A 15,728-nucleotide genomic window follows, 5' to 3' on the forward strand; every position below is an offset into this window, starting at 1 on the left:
AGAAGAGGTCAGCTAAAAAATGACTTGGGATCAAAAGGACTCCCCCTCCCCTCCACCGGTTTCTAAACTGGTCACTTCCACAATACCTAATGCTTCTGTCCCATTGTGTCCATTCAACTCCTCTCCCACCCCCTGGAGCCTCTCGGAGTGGTGTGCTGTGCTAATCTAATCCCAGGCTCTCAGGGCCTACTGTTTGGTGTGGGATTTACCTTATTAATTGAGGGTCTTTCAAGGCAATGTGTCAGTCAACGCCACTTCGGCCCTTCAAACAATCCCTAACTGTCATTCCAGTAAGGATAATAGTGATGGAGAGGGAGAGGAAGACAATGGGGACTAGAAGGGATTTTGACTTTTAATTGAACCTAGATGACTTGACTGTGCCTTGTTTGCTGAGTGAGAGAGAATGAAGCTAAACGAAGGGGAGGGGATAGAGTCAGCCAACAGACACACAGTGTCACTCCCACAGAGTGGGACACAGATAAAGGCCCTTTTAAAACTACAAAACATTCACAAGAGTTATCAAAAAAATACCCATGGATATGCATAAAGATATTGAAGGAGTAGAATTGCCATGTTGAATAGACAGCCATATAGCTACTGTAATTATTATATTTCTATGGGGACAGAGATGTGGGGAGGGAGCGCAGAGTAGGCACAGTCTCTGTGTGTGGAGATAAGGAGTCACGTCTGGACCAAGGCTCTTCCCCAAACAGACAGGCTGACAAGGTCCCGTTCAAATAATGCCTCATTCACTCCCTGCCTACAAGTTTCAACATGCTCCCCCACCTGTGTGTGTGTGTGTGTGTGTGTGTGTGTGGTGTTGTGTGTGTGTGTGTGTGTTGTGTGTGTGTGTGTGTGTGTGTGTGTGTGTGTGTGTGTGTGTTGTGTGTGGTGTGTGGTGGTGTGTGTGTGGTGTGTGTGTGGAAATGTGTGTCTGAATACGCATTCGATTCGAGGATCACACATGTTCGTCCTGTTTGTGCAAGCTGTGCTGTTTCTGTATAGTCAGGCGGCCTGATGAGTATTCGTTATGCTCCATTTTGCGAATGTGATCATCGTAGTTACGTATCGCATAGTATAAGTGTGATGTGTTGTGTGTATACAGGCACATTAATGGGTGGGACAGACATTAGAAACAGTAATTGGACAAAAAAAGCCAGGCATGCTGATGAGAGACAAGGCGAGAAAACCAAGGCAGGGATGCATGGAAAACACCCGTGCACGTGAGCGTGCACACACACACACACACACACCTGCACATCTTTGTGTCTAGAATAACAGTGGAAAGACCATGATGCATCTGTTGGTGCTATTATTACTAATAACTGTAAAAAAATATATATAAAAGAAAACACACAAACACTGTACTCATCCGCTGGAGAGGGGAGACAGAAAAGAGATTAGGAGGGGTAGAACAGTGGGGAGCTGGAAAGTGTATGAAGAGAGCCTTCAGTGGAGGGAGGATGGACCACACACTTCCCTTTGTCCAAGCAGGCAGAGGGGAGCACAGGTGTGGAGGTGGTGCACCTGGGGGACTGTGTCATAGCTCACCCGAGACTGACCTGTGACCTGTGGCTGTAATAGAATGGAACTAATGCAGAATCAGCAGTAAAAGCAGCATAAGGAAACATTTGATCCCTTCAGCAGTTATCTTTAAGGATCAGTCCACAGGCTCATGTCACTGTGAGATTAGCTTTGTATGGCTATGAGAAGAGTGGTATCAGTTTGTTGGAGATGACGTCTTTGCATCTGTCGAGTTGTCAAGCTCCCTTTAGCATTCTTTAGATCAGGGCTCTCCGACCATGTTCCTGGAGAGCTACCCTCATGTAGATCCCGTGCGGCTCAGTTGGTAGAGCAGCGGCCTGTTTACCACCAGGGTTGTGGGTTCGATTCCCATGGGGGACCAGTACAACAAAAAAAAAGGATGAAAATATATAAATGCTCTGGATAAGAGTGTCTACTAAAATGTAAATGTAGGTTTTTGCTTTCACCCAGGTTGGGCCCCCCAAGTGGCGCAGCAGTCTTAGGCACTGCATCTCAGTGCTAAAGGCATCCCTACAGACACCCTGGTTCGAATCCAGGCTGTATTACAACCGGCTGTGATTGGGAGTTCCATAGGGCGGCACATAATTAGCCCACCGTCATCCGGTGTAGGCCGTCATTGCAAATAAGAATTTGTTCTTAACTGACTTGCCTAGTTAAATTAAGGTTAAATAAAAAATGTAAAAATAACTTGCTTAACAACCAGCTAATTATTAGAATCAAATGCGCTAGATTAGGGTTTGAGTGAAAACCTACAGCTCTCCAGGAACAGGGTTGGAGAGCCCTGCTTTAAATAGTTATGATGCCACGCTGAGGTAGGTAATTCCCCAGAGCGGGTGTCTTCCTGGTGAGGTAGGTAACTCCCCAGAGCGGGTGTCTTCATGGTGAGGTAGGTAACTCCCCAGAGCGGGTGTCTATGGTGATGGTGAGGTAGGTAATTCCCCAGAGCGGGTGTCTTCATGGTGAGGTAGGTAACTCCCAGAGAGGGTGTCTTCATGGTGAGGTAGGTAACTCCCCAGAGCGGTGTCTTCATGGTGAGGTAGGTTAACTCCCCAGAGCGGGTGTCTTCATGGTGAGGTAGGCAATTCCCAGAGCGGGTGTCTTCATTGGTGAGGTAGGGAACTCCCCAGAGCGGGTGTCCTTCATGGTGAGTAGGTAATCCCCAGAGCGGGTGTCTTCATGGTGAGGTAGGTAAACTCCGCAGAGCGGGTGTCTTCATGGTGAGGTAGGTAACTCCCCAGAGCGGGTGTCTTCATGGTGAGGTAGGTAACTCCCCAGAGCGGGTGTCTTCATGGCGAGGTAGGTAACTCCCCAGAGCGGGTGTCTTCATGGTGAGGTAGGCAATTCCCCAAGAGCGGGTGTCTCCATGGTGAGGTAGGTAACTCCCCAGAGCGGGTGTCTTTATGGTGAGGTAGGTCATTCCCCAGAGCGGGTGTCTTCATGGTGAGGTAGGTATTTCCCCAGAGCGGGTGTCTTCATGGTGAGTGAGTGTGCAGATGCATGACCTGCTTGTGGACACATGGACTCTGTGGTCGGTGAAGTCATCCCTCATGGCACTGACATCATCCTTAGGGGATGACTGTTTTCTCTCACAGACGCTCTAGGTTTCTAGGACATGCACACACACACCAGAGCACATACTGTTACACATGCGCTCTAGATACATACAAACTCAGCAAAAAAAGAAACGTCCCTTTTTCAGGACCCTGTCTTTCAAAGATCATTCGTAAAAATCCAAATAACTTGACAGATCTTCATTGTAAAGGGTTTAAACACTGTATCCCGTGCTTGTTCAATGAACCATAAACAATTAATGAACATGCACCTGTTGAACGGTCGTTAAGACACTAACAGCTTAAAGACGGTAGGCAATTAAGGTCACAGTAATGAAAACTTCGGACACTAAACAGGCCTTTCTACTGACTCTGAAAAACACCAAAAGAAAGATGCCCAGGGTCCCTGCTCATCTGCGTGAACGTGCCTTAGGCATGCTGCAAGGAGGCATGAGGACTGCAGATGTCGCCAGGGCAATAAATTGCAATGTACGTACTGTGAGACGCCTAAGAAAGTGCTACAGGGAGACAGGGCGGACAGCTGATCGTCCTCGCAGTGGCAGACCACGTGTAACAACACCTGCACAGGATCGGTACATCTGAACATCACACCTGCGGGACAGATACAGGATGGCAACAACAATTGCCCGATTTACACCAGGAACACACAATCCCTCCATCAGTGCTCAGACTGTCCGCAATAGGCTGAGAGAGGCTGGATTGAGGGTTTGTAGGCCTGTTGTAAGGCAGGTCCTCACCAGACATCACCGGTAACAACATCGCCTATGGGCACAAACCCACCGTCGCTGGACCAGACAGAACTGGCAAAAAGTGCTCTTCACTGACGAGTCGTGGTTTTGTCTCACCAGGGGTGATGGTCGGATTCGCGTTTATCGTCGAAGGAATGAGCGTTACACCGAGGCCTGTACTCTGGAGCGGGATCGATTTGGAGGTGGAAGGTCCGTCATGGTCTGGGGCGGTGTGTCACAGCAACATCAGACTGAGCTTGTTGTCATTGCAGGCAATCTCAGTGCTGTGCGTTACAGGAAAGACATCCTCCTCCCTCATGTGGTACCCTTCCTGCAGGCTCATCCTGACATGACCCTCCAGCATACAATGCCACCAGCCATACTGCTCGTTCTGTGTGTGATTTTCTGCAAGACAGGAATGTCAGTGTTCTGCCATGGCCAGCGAAGAGCCCGGATCTCAATCCCATTGAGCACGACAGGGACCTGTTGGATCGGAGGGTGAGGGCTAGGACCATTTCCCCCAGAAATGTCCGGGAACTTGCAGGTGCCTTGGTGGAAGAGTGGGGTAACATCTCACAGCAAGAACTGTCAAATCTGGTGCAGTCCATGAGGAGGAGATGCACTGCAGTACTTAATGCAGCTGGTGGCCACACCAATAAAGGCAGTTGACAGTGAGAGGACGTTCATTTTTTTGCTGAGTTTAGATGCACCATCAGGCAAATGTGCACACCCATCCCTAGACTCATACACGGAATTCTCTAGACTGTTTCACTGACCTAGATTACCTCCTGGACTGCATTGCCCTCTGAGTGCTACTGTACGTCTGGAAAATTGATAAATTGGACATTATTCCATCATTCATGGGGAAGACAATACAATGACATTAAAACATTTGGAAACCAACTATAGCTGAAATCAGGGCTTTGTTTAACATCACACTTTTCTATTTCTCCATGTTACGCAAATATAGATGATTGATTCTATACCGTAAAGTCAGAAATGGTTACGCAAGTTGCCTTTACATAAAACGGTGCTGTAATCAGGTAATTATGGGATTGTGATTGCTGTGTGGAGAAGAGGACTTCTCAGGCGTACTGACAAGTGAGGGAAAAGATAGAGGGTGGGGGACAGAGGGTTAAGTGTATACCGTGCCTGGGGGGGGGCACCTGAAACTCCCCTGTGCCTCTCTCAGAGCGTGAGAGGTGACCGCTTGAGCTGCATGTGTTAGTGTGGCAAATAGAGAATCAGAGGTAATCCGTAAGAGAGAGAGAGAGAGAGAAAAACAGAAACGTGAAGTGACTATTATCTGGGTGAGAGAGAGAGAGAGAGAGAGAGAGAGAGAGAGAGAGAGAGAGAGAGAGAGAGAGAGAGAGAGAGAGAGAGAGAGAATAAGAAAGCTTTAGAGACTAAATCCCCCCTCAAAGCAAAGGGTGAGATTGTTTTTCCACGTGCCGTTTGGTGCATGAGTGAGAAGGTAAGGGTGGGGAGGGGGGTTTTAGAACTGAAGGTGCTGAAAGATGGAGTGACATTTATGCTTGCATAATATTCCATAACAAATATGAGCATTTCTGAACGTTTACTATGATGGAGGGAGTAAAAATCAAGCAATGCCTGGACACGAAACAGACAAGAGTTGAGTTGACTGACAAACAGTCTGCGTTACATTAGGGTGCCTTGGCCCTTTGGCCACCATTCCCCTCAATGCCCCAGGGACCTGCCAGCTGAGATAAGTTACATCCAGCATAGACCTTTACGCATTCAGTGCATCCAGCAACCCATACGTTGATTGTGTCATAGGGCTGAGGCAAGAATATGATTAATGGTTTTAATTGAAGGCACATTTTTTTTTAAACATTTTGCTATTCATGGTGCTTTTTATGGTGCTTATCGTTCTTGATCCCTACTGTACGACTGGCTTGCAATGTGCAATGACGTACGCAACGGTGCTTCATGCCAACCCTATCTTGTGGGAATATGAATTGAGAAATAATGTGCTTCAGCTATCCTGCAGTTTGTTTCTTCTTAAAGGTTCTTTAAGGTTAGAAAAACAGCACACAGACCATTGATGCTAACTATGGTGGTGGCTAATGACAGTGGCTATGCTCCTTCTGTGTGGTCTCCAGATAATTATACCACTGTGTTCTCTGTTTGCTTACTACGTAACGCTATAGTAGGCAATGCAGATTGTGGAAACCTAACAACTGGAACATAAAACAATACAACCGACATTGTCTTTTCTTTCAGGATGTAGCTGTCATCACTTTTCCCTCATTGTTCCTTTTCCTGTCCCTAAGAATTCTCTATTCCTCCTTCCTCTCTCTTTGTTGACCACAAAGCATGTTATTTTACAGACTTAGCACAAATATACTCAGCGTATACATTAGTGTTCATATTATGTCTGCCAAGGCACCCCAAACAAAGATTATTCCATGTCTCTGTCCCTTTTACCTCTAAATCGTTCTCTTTCTTTAAGAACACAAAACACATTGCAATCAGTGTAAAGTTGGTGTTACCAAAACACTTCAACAGCAAAAATGACTGGTTCCCCACCCCCCTCACTCCCTCTCCTTTCCCCAGGGTGTGATGTGACAGTGTGAAAATAGGAAAAAGAGGAGGCGGAGGGGGGTGAGTGTGAAGGCGAAGAAGGGTGAGTTTACAGGCTGTAACTCATCCCTGGTCAGATAGGAGGATACTGAGGATCAGATAGCGATCTGGGACTGAAGGGGCCAGTGGATTCTTTCCACTAGACATGGCCTGGCCTGGCCTGTCCATACCCTTAACCCGCTCACCTTAGCCTCCCTCCCTCCCCGCAGCCCCAGGTTCCCAGGGTAACCCAGCCAACTCACCAGAGAGAAGATCTGAGAAACACGTGTCACGTTTAAGCATGCAGGCCCTGCTTAGTACTCTTACATCCACTCACAGTGTTACCATGGCTTTGGGCGGTTGTGAGAGGGGGTCGGGGCTGCTTCCCCCTAGGTTTCAATAGATCCATATGGGATCAGCAATTACTGAAACCCACTGCAGAACCTGTTAATGTCCCAAAGCTGCCATATTGTATACATTTACACGTTTCTTGAAAATGTCAATGCTCTGAGAATTGTTAATGAGCGACTGCCCCTAAAAACCAACTAATCCCTTTGAAAATGGTCTATGTGACATCGAAATGAGTCAGAAACATTTATTGTAGTATAAAAATTGACTACAAAGTGTAAACAGGATAATTTTTGTCATTAAGTCAGTCTTGTCAAAAACTGAGTTCGTAAGCTCAGTGCCTCACAACAAGTAAATGAAGGTTGGGTTTGGATTAAGCTTCACGTGCAAATCGCACCTCTGCCCGCTTCGTCATCCCTTCATTGATTGGGCCTCTGTTATTTCACCGCCTCCAACCAACGCATTCAAAGGATCGCGGCTGTTTGAGACTGATAGCCATACACTCTACGGACTGACCATGCAATGCATGCTTCCAGCAGGATGCACAGTCAACAACTATGGTTTGCATGCCCTGCCGAAGGACCCTATATCATGCGCAATAGGTGGTTGGAGTTCGTTGGTCCCCAGTGGTGGTGAGTATCCCGGTAACTAGACCATAGTCTGGGGAAAGGGGAGATACCTAGTCAGTTGTACAACTGAATGTCTTTAACTGAAATGTGTCTTCCGCATTTAACCCAATCCAAAACACCAGTCAACGTCAACAGTGAAGAGGCGACTCCGGGATACTGGCCTTCTAGGCAGAGTTCCTCTGTCCAGTGTCTGTGTTCTTTTGCCCATCTTAATCTTTTATTTTTATTGGCCAGTCTGAGATATGGCTTTTTCATTGCAACTCTGCCTAGAAGGCCAGCATCCCGAAGTCGCCTCTTCACTGTTACGTTGAGACTGGTGTTTTGCAGGTACTATTTAATGAAACTGCCACTTGAGGACTCGTGAGGTGTCTGTTTCTAAAACTAGACACACTAATGTACTTGTCCTCTTTCTCAGTTGTGCACCGGGGCCTCCCACTCCTCTTTCTATTCTGGTTAGAGACAGTTTGCTCTGTTCTGTGAAGGGAGTAGTACACAGCGTTGTACGAGATCTTCAGTTTCTTGGCAATTTCTCACATGGAATAGCCTTCATTTCTCAGAACAAGAATAGACTGACGAGTTTCAGAAGAAAGTTCTTTGTTTCTGGCCATTTATGGCCTGTAATCGAACCCACAAATGCTGATCAAATCAAATCAAATGTATTTATATAGCCCTTCGTACATCAGCTGATATCTCAAAGTGCTGTACAGAAACCCAGCCTAAAACCCCAAACAGCAAGCAATGCAGGTGTAGAAGCACGGTGGCTAGGAAAAACTCCCTAGAAAGGCCAAAACCTAGGAAGAAACCTAGAGAGGAACCAGGCTATGAGAGGTGGCAATTCCTCTTCTGGCTGTGCCGGGTGATTATAACAGAACATGGCCAAGATGTTCAAATGTTCATAAATGACCAGCATGGTCAAATAATAATAATCACAGTAGTTGTCGAGGGTGCAGCAAGTCAGCACCTCAGGAGTAAATGTCAGTTGGCTTTTCATAGCCGATCATTAAGAGTATCTCTACCGCTCCTGCGGTCTCTAGAGAGTTGAAAACAGCAGGTCTGGGACAGGTAGCATGTCCGGTGAACAGGTCAGGGTTCCATAGCCGCAGGCTATGCTTCAGATGCTTCAGATACTCAACTAGTCTAAAGAAGGACAGCTTTATTGCATCTTTAATCAGAACAACAGTTTTCAGCTGTGCTAACATAATTGCAAAAGTGTTTTCTAATGATCAGTTAGCCTTTTAAAATGATAAACTTGGATTAGCTAAAACAATGTGCCATTGGAACACAGGAGTGATGGTTGCTGATACCGGGCCTCTGTACGCCTATGTAGATATTCCATTAAAAATCTGCCGTTTCCAGCAACAATAGTCATTTACAACATTAACAATGACTACACTGCATTTCTGATAAATTTGATGTTATTTTAATGGACAAAATTGTTTGCTTTTTTCCTTTAAAAAAAAAAGACATTTCTAAGTGACCCAAAACTTTTGAACGGTAGTGTATACATATATATATTTGCAAAAGAATATATGGGGGATTGGAAGTGATGCAGACAATTACATTGATGGAAGCTACAACCTATCTGCAATATTAAAGCTGATCTACCACAAAAAAAAAAAAAGATATATAATAATGATAATTAAAAGAAAAAAACATTGCCATCTCTCTAAAATAAATTTGACGACATCCTAATATGGCAAAGTTGTTTCCTACTATACTGAACAAAAATATAAACGAAACACGTAAAGTGTTGGTCCCATTTTTCATGAGCTGAAACAAAAGATCCCAGAAATTGTCCATACGCACAAAAATATAATTTCTCTCAATTTTTATGCACAAATTTGTTTGCATCCCTGTTTTTCAAGCATTTCTCCTTTGCCAAGATAATCCATCCACCTGGACAGGTGTGGCATATCAAGAATGCTGATTAAACAGCATGATCATTACACAGCTGCACCTTGTGCTGGGGACAATTAAAGACCACTCTAAAATATGCAGTTTTGTCACACAATACAATGCCACAGATGTCTCAAGTTTTGAGGGAGTGTGCAATTGGAATGCTGACTGCAGGAATGTCCAACAGAGCTGTTGCCAGAAAATTTCATGTTAATTTCTCTACCATAAGCCGCCTCCAATGTCTTCTACGAGAATTTGGCAGTACATCCAACCAGCCTCACAACCGCAGACCACGTGTAACCACGCCAGCCAGGACCTCCACATCCGGCTTTTTCACCTGCAGGATCATCTGTGGAGGGGGAGTGCTGAGGAATATTTATGTCTGTAAAAAGCCCTTTTGTGGGGAAAAACCTCATTCTGATTGGCTGGGCACGACTCCCCAGTGGGTGGACCTGGATTCCAAGTGGGTGGGCCTATGCCCTCCCAGGCCCTCCCATGGCTGCCCCCCTGCCCAGTCATGTGAAATCCATAGATTAGGCCCTATTGAATGTATTGCAATTGACTGATTTCCTTCTATGAAGTGTAACTCAGTAAAATCTTTGAAATTGTCGCATGTTGCATTGATATTTTTGTTCAGTGTAATTATTTGCCTACGTTAGCAATGTCATGGTATTTCCATGTCACTCTAAGTGAGAGTAATTTAGATGAAACAGTCACATTAGCCTTCGAGGTGCAACCCATGTCTAGGGCACAAATTGGATGCAGCTATGGTGGTACTAGCTAACTCATGTCTGACTACAGCAACAAACTCAAACCAACCCAGGACCATAGCAGAACATGTCACAGTTGGTTGCGTAGTGTAAGGGCGTCACCGGTCTGAATCTAATCCAATCTGGAGCCAGTCAGTCTATATCTATGAAGCATAGAATTAGCTTCCAAACAAGATTATGTTCTTTCTCGAGCTATGTTTATATTTGAGGTATGATGATAGTTGTTGACCGTGTTTTTTTTATTTTAGACAAAGTGCACAGTTGGGTGCCAGAGTGATCCCCTGGTGATGAATGGATTCCGGGACCTACCAGAAGGAGCAAAGTTGGATTTCATTACATGTCCAGCAATGTGATTGCAATGGTTTAGCGACCGCCAAAAATCATTTTATTCACTGTTCACCTGCTATTTTCACAGCTTGTCAGGCAAGACCTCAGAATATAACTGTGTAATGCGACATAACTACCCTTGTGACACCTCCTCCATTGTCGCCAGTCTCCCTCGAATCCTATGTCAAGGACCTCAAGATGACACAGACGGCTTCATCAACAATGACAGGTAATGATGATGTGTGTGTTATGTGAAAAGTTGTATTCAAAAATAACCCTCTTGATAAAATAGTAGGCTAATTCCCCAGCCAAGCAGACGCAACTAGTAGAGTCATTTTGGTTGTGAAGTGTCACAGACTCTCCCAGTCAACGCCGCCTCATAAGATTGCCTGCTGCAGTTGTTCGAGAGCTGTCCAGTTTGAATCCGAACATGCAACATAGAAAAGACCAGTAAGGGGGCCCTTCTAAGCATCATGCAGACAAGCCCTCGCTGTGAGCATTCCTATGAATGGAACAGTCAGCCATATGTTGGCAAGTATCCGGCCAGCAAACTTCACCTGTCAACAGCAACAGTTTTCACAAGCTCATCATTTATACAAATACAGAAGGTAAGCCACTTCATTACTTTGATACCTTCGAGAACTCAATTGTGAAACAATTTATGTAAACTGACCATTTTTGTTGCTTATTTTCTACTTCTTAGATGCATATAATGTCTCGAGCATAACCTAGCCTGGTGGAACCAGCCTGATCGAAGTGAGTTAGAAAGGTGAATGCTGGGTTCCACCAGGCTAATCATAACCATCATAACCACCACTGATAACGTAATCAGTGCTGTGCGTGTGCGACGGACCAGTATCTTTGATGAGAGGCCAGGAGCTGATCTACGCTGCTGTGTCCATCAACGGGGCTCTGGCAAAGGACCTCACCTCCAGCCTCGCCTCTTGCCTGCTCACCAACGGTGGTCGATGGCCAGAACAGAATTAGGTGGGTTTAGGTAGACCTGTTCAAACTTCGACATAGCATATGTTTGTGTCAGATATCACCTATCCCTAACTGCCGCTGGTAATAGAACAGTGTGTGTACGTGTTCACAGACGCATGAGATGCAGAGAGACCTGGCACTCAACCCATCCACTCAACACATCCACAATGAGGTGATTACTGATAATACAGTACAGCACAGATGTCCAGTAATAGAAACACCCATATGTCACTGATGAACTCTGCTTCAACTCTGCCTATTTCCACAGACCATAATCGGGTAGTCTTTATCTGACCTGTTCAAACTTCAACATAGTACCTGTTTGTGTGTCGGATATCACCTATCCTAACTGCCATTGGTGAATAGAACAGTGACTATGTGTGTATGTGTTCACAGAAACAAATCCAGACTGAGAGAGATCAGAATCAGAATCAGCGGATGCAGTTCCACTTTAAATGTCTTGAATTGTTGGTTAGCAATAGAGAACAACAACTTTTTGTGACAGATTATGTTTCTCTACCTTTTCTCGTTTAAGTCAATTTCAGTCCCCTATTAAGACCACCAAAATCTAAGTTGAGATATTACTAACATATACTGCCGTACTTCCTTGTAAGAAAAGTGGAGATAAAATGGAAGATGAATCTCTCATGTGACGTTTTATGATTGTAAGACATCCAAATATGTGATAAAATATGTGAAAGGCCAGACTAGGCTTACTGGGTACTGAATGTGTACTGAATGTGTACTGAATGGGTACTGAATGGGTACTGAATGGGTACTGAATGGGTACTGAACACCCATGGGTGTTCCAAATAATCCCACCTATTAAACAGTCTATTTTAACGCATTTCCAAATGTTAAAACGTACAAATGATTTTAATAATCTCCCTTAAAGTTATTAAAATAAACTGAAGATTACTATTCATCATGAAAGTAGCACTCTGCCAACCAGTAAACACCTGCTTCAACTTATCAACTAAACAGAGACTTCAATCAAGACATGATTAGTTCAATCAGGTGTGTTATTACTTGGTTAGTCCACAAACCTACACCCCCTCTGGCCCTCTGTCGATAAGACGCCACGCACAAAGACCATAACACAAACAACTTTCAACGAATTATCTAAAAGCTGATTCACATTTTCTGTACTGCTATTCTTGGTAATTAGTTCAACTTGTCTTCCTAAAGCCTGTCTGATGACATTTTCAAATCTCCCCCTCTACTGTTGGATTATAAAAGGCACACGTAGTGAACAATATTTTTTAAAATCTCCTGCATGAAAGAAGCACAACAATATGACAAATCCCCGACCCAAAATGCATGAGAAGTCAGTCGTCCAATAGTCTTCTTCTCTCTCGTTTGTTTGCATTTTTGTCCACCACTTGAAGGTCTTCTATCCCTGATATCCTTCATCCCTGATCGAATTATTCTCTATCTGCATCAATGACGACCTGTCCACTCCAAACATCTTGGAGAGAGTTCAGGAGTTTCTCATTGTTCCAAATGGTTTCTAATCTTGTTAAAGGCATCATGGCTACATGCCTAATACGCACAACTGTAGTTTTTGTGTGTTTTAATCAACTTAAAAAAAAAAAAACACATTTATGCTCAGGTTCATTGAATATTAGACATATCAACACACTATCCCCATGTGTTTCAATGCAAACCGAGCTTAATAGGATCATACAGTGCCTTCAAAAAGTATCCACAACCCTTGACTTTGTTTACATTTTGTTGTGTTCCAGCCTGAATTTAAAAATGGATATATATTGAGAATGTGTGTCACTGGCCTACACACAACACCCCATAATGTCAAAGTGGAATTATGTTTTTATTAAAAATGAAAAGCTGAAATGTCTTGAGTCAATAAGTATTCAACCCCTTGGTTATGGCAAGCCTAAATAAGTTCAGGAGTAAAAATGTGCTTAACAAGTCACATAATAAGTTGCATGGACTCACTGTGTGCAATAATAGTGTTTAACATGTTTTTTGAATGACTATCATCTCTGTACCCCCACACATACAATTATCTGTAAGGTCCCTCAGTCGAGCAGTGAATTTCAAACACAGATTCAACCACAAAGACGAGGGAGGTTTTCCGATGCCTCGCAAAGAAGGGCACCTATTGGTAGATGGGTAAAAATATATATATATATAGCTTTGAGCATGGTGAAGTTCTAAATTACAATTTGGATGGTGTATCAATACACCCAGTCACTACAAAGATACAGGCGTCCTTCCTAACTCAATTGCCGGAAAGGATGGAAACCGATCAGGGATTTCATCATGAGGCCATGGGTTACTTTTAAACAGTTAAAGTGTTTAATGGTTGTGATAGGAGACAACTGAGGATGGATCAACAACATTGTAGTAACTCCAAAATACTAACCTAAATGACAGAATAAAAGCCTGTACAGAATGAAAATATTCCAAACATGCATCCTGTTTGCAATAATGCACTAAAGTAAAACTGCAAAAAATGTAGCAAAAAAATACACTTTTTGTCCTGAATACAAAGTGTTATGTTTGGGGCAAATTCAACACATCACTGAGTACAATTCTTCATATTTTCAAGCAGGGTGGTGGCTGCATCATGTTATGGGTATGCTTGTCATTGGCAAGGACTAGGTTTTTTGGGGGGGATAAAAAATAAACGGAATAGAGCTAAGCACAGGCAAAATCCTAGAAGAAAACCTGGTTCAGTCTGCTTTCCAACAGACACTGGGAGACAAATTCACCTTTCAGCAGGACAATAACCTAAAACACAAGGGTAAATATACACTGTAGTTGCTTACCAAGACGACATTGAATGTTTCTGAGTGGCCTAGTTACAGTTTTGAATGAAATCGGCTTGAAAATCTATGGCAAGACTTGAAAATGGCTGTCTAGCAATGATCAACAACCAACTTGACCGAGCTTGAAGAATATGAAAAAAGAACAATGTGCAAATATTGAACAATCCTGGTATGCAAAGCTCTTAAAGACTTACCCAAAAAGACTCACAGCTGTAATCGCTGCAAAAGATAATTCTAACATATATTGACTAATTGGGTATGTAAATCAGATATTATTTCTGTTTCATTTTTAATAAACGTACACAAATTTGGGATATAAATATACACTATAGACTACAATATTATTGATCATACTGAACCATATGTATTTTTTGACATTTACATTCTGTATAGAGGGTGTGCTTGTTGCGCTACTGTACCCTTTCATTTAAGCCCACCTGAGAGAAATGTCAAATTTACAAAAATGGCATCTATGTTTAACAATTTAACAGGAAAATAAGACAAAATGCTTTCAAAGATGTAAGCCGTGAATGCCTGAAATACTGTATGTTATCTTGTTGTAGTTCACCAAGTTATGTTGCCACTGTGTGACTTTGACATGCAGGCATGATTCCTAGCATGAAAAACCCATATTTTCAATTGGCTATGCTATCATGTAGAGATATTAGCACATTCATCTCTTAATTTTACATAAAGTATGATCACTTATCCGAGAAGATACTAAAACTATCTGAAAAATGTGTTTATCGGAGGAAAATGTTTGTTTTTGTTATTTTTATTTGAATCCAAAGATGGAAGTGAGCTTAATGGGTACGTGGGCTATTAAGGTACACTTACCCTATCAAATTTGCCATTTGCTTTGTGTGTTGTCTTTACCCCTTTGTACCCTTCACACCACTGTCCTATGGTGCCACCTTAACCCTCACATCAATGCCCCCTTGGACCCATCGCCGGCCATGGCCTAGGATCACTAATCTTACTGAACCAGAAGGGAAAGCAGGAACATCAGGTGAGACGAGAGCCAGCAACAACACCTGCTGTTTACATTGTAAATTACCATGCCTCGTGTGTTCCTTTCTTCTTGTAGTATTGTTCTTTTCAACTTAAACACACGTCTACATATTCAGTCGATTATCATCTATAAATAAGTGCTATTCAGTGGACCATTAACAGCCCCCCAAAACACATAAAAATACAAATAAATCTAAGGAATAGATAAAAGTCCAGGCATTCAAGGGTGGCAAAATAAACATCATGGCTTTTCCTGTTGAATAAATATAATAGATCTCCGGGTAGGAGATGCCTCGGTCCTATTTTGGAGCCCTTGCATCAACAGCATAGTTTCTTCCTGTTGTGACCTTCTCTCCAAAAGTCAGATTCTCAAAGTAGAAGCTAGTTTCTCAAACCAGCTCCTCCAATCAGATGCCAGATAGCAGCGTGTCCAACAGAAAACAACCATCTCAAACCAGGTGCCAGTCCCTCCAATCAAAAGTCAGACTCTCTTGTGAGAATGTAAGCATCAATGGGGGGTATCAGTATGGGGCATAACCAG

General features: G+C 43.5%; 1 long non-coding RNA gene across 1 annotated transcript; it reads left to right on the forward strand.

Moving 5' to 3' along the window:
• The first annotated feature begins 11,050 nt into the window (after positions 1-11,050).
• LOC139023541 (uncharacterized) lies at positions 11,051-13,297 on the forward strand. Its single transcript, XR_011474674.1, has 3 exons — positions 11,051-11,384; positions 11,494-11,553; positions 11,778-13,297. It is a non-coding gene; the product is annotated as an uncharacterized lncRNA (long non-coding RNA).
• The last annotated feature ends 2,431 nt before the right edge of the window (positions 13,298-15,728 follow it).

The sequence above is a fragment of the Salvelinus sp. IW2-2015 genome, linkage group LG4p (genome assembly GCF_002910315.2).
Source record: "Salvelinus sp. IW2-2015 linkage group LG4p, ASM291031v2, whole genome shotgun sequence".
Lineage (NCBI taxonomy): Eukaryota > Metazoa > Chordata > Actinopteri > Salmoniformes > Salmonidae > Salvelinus > Salvelinus sp. IW2-2015.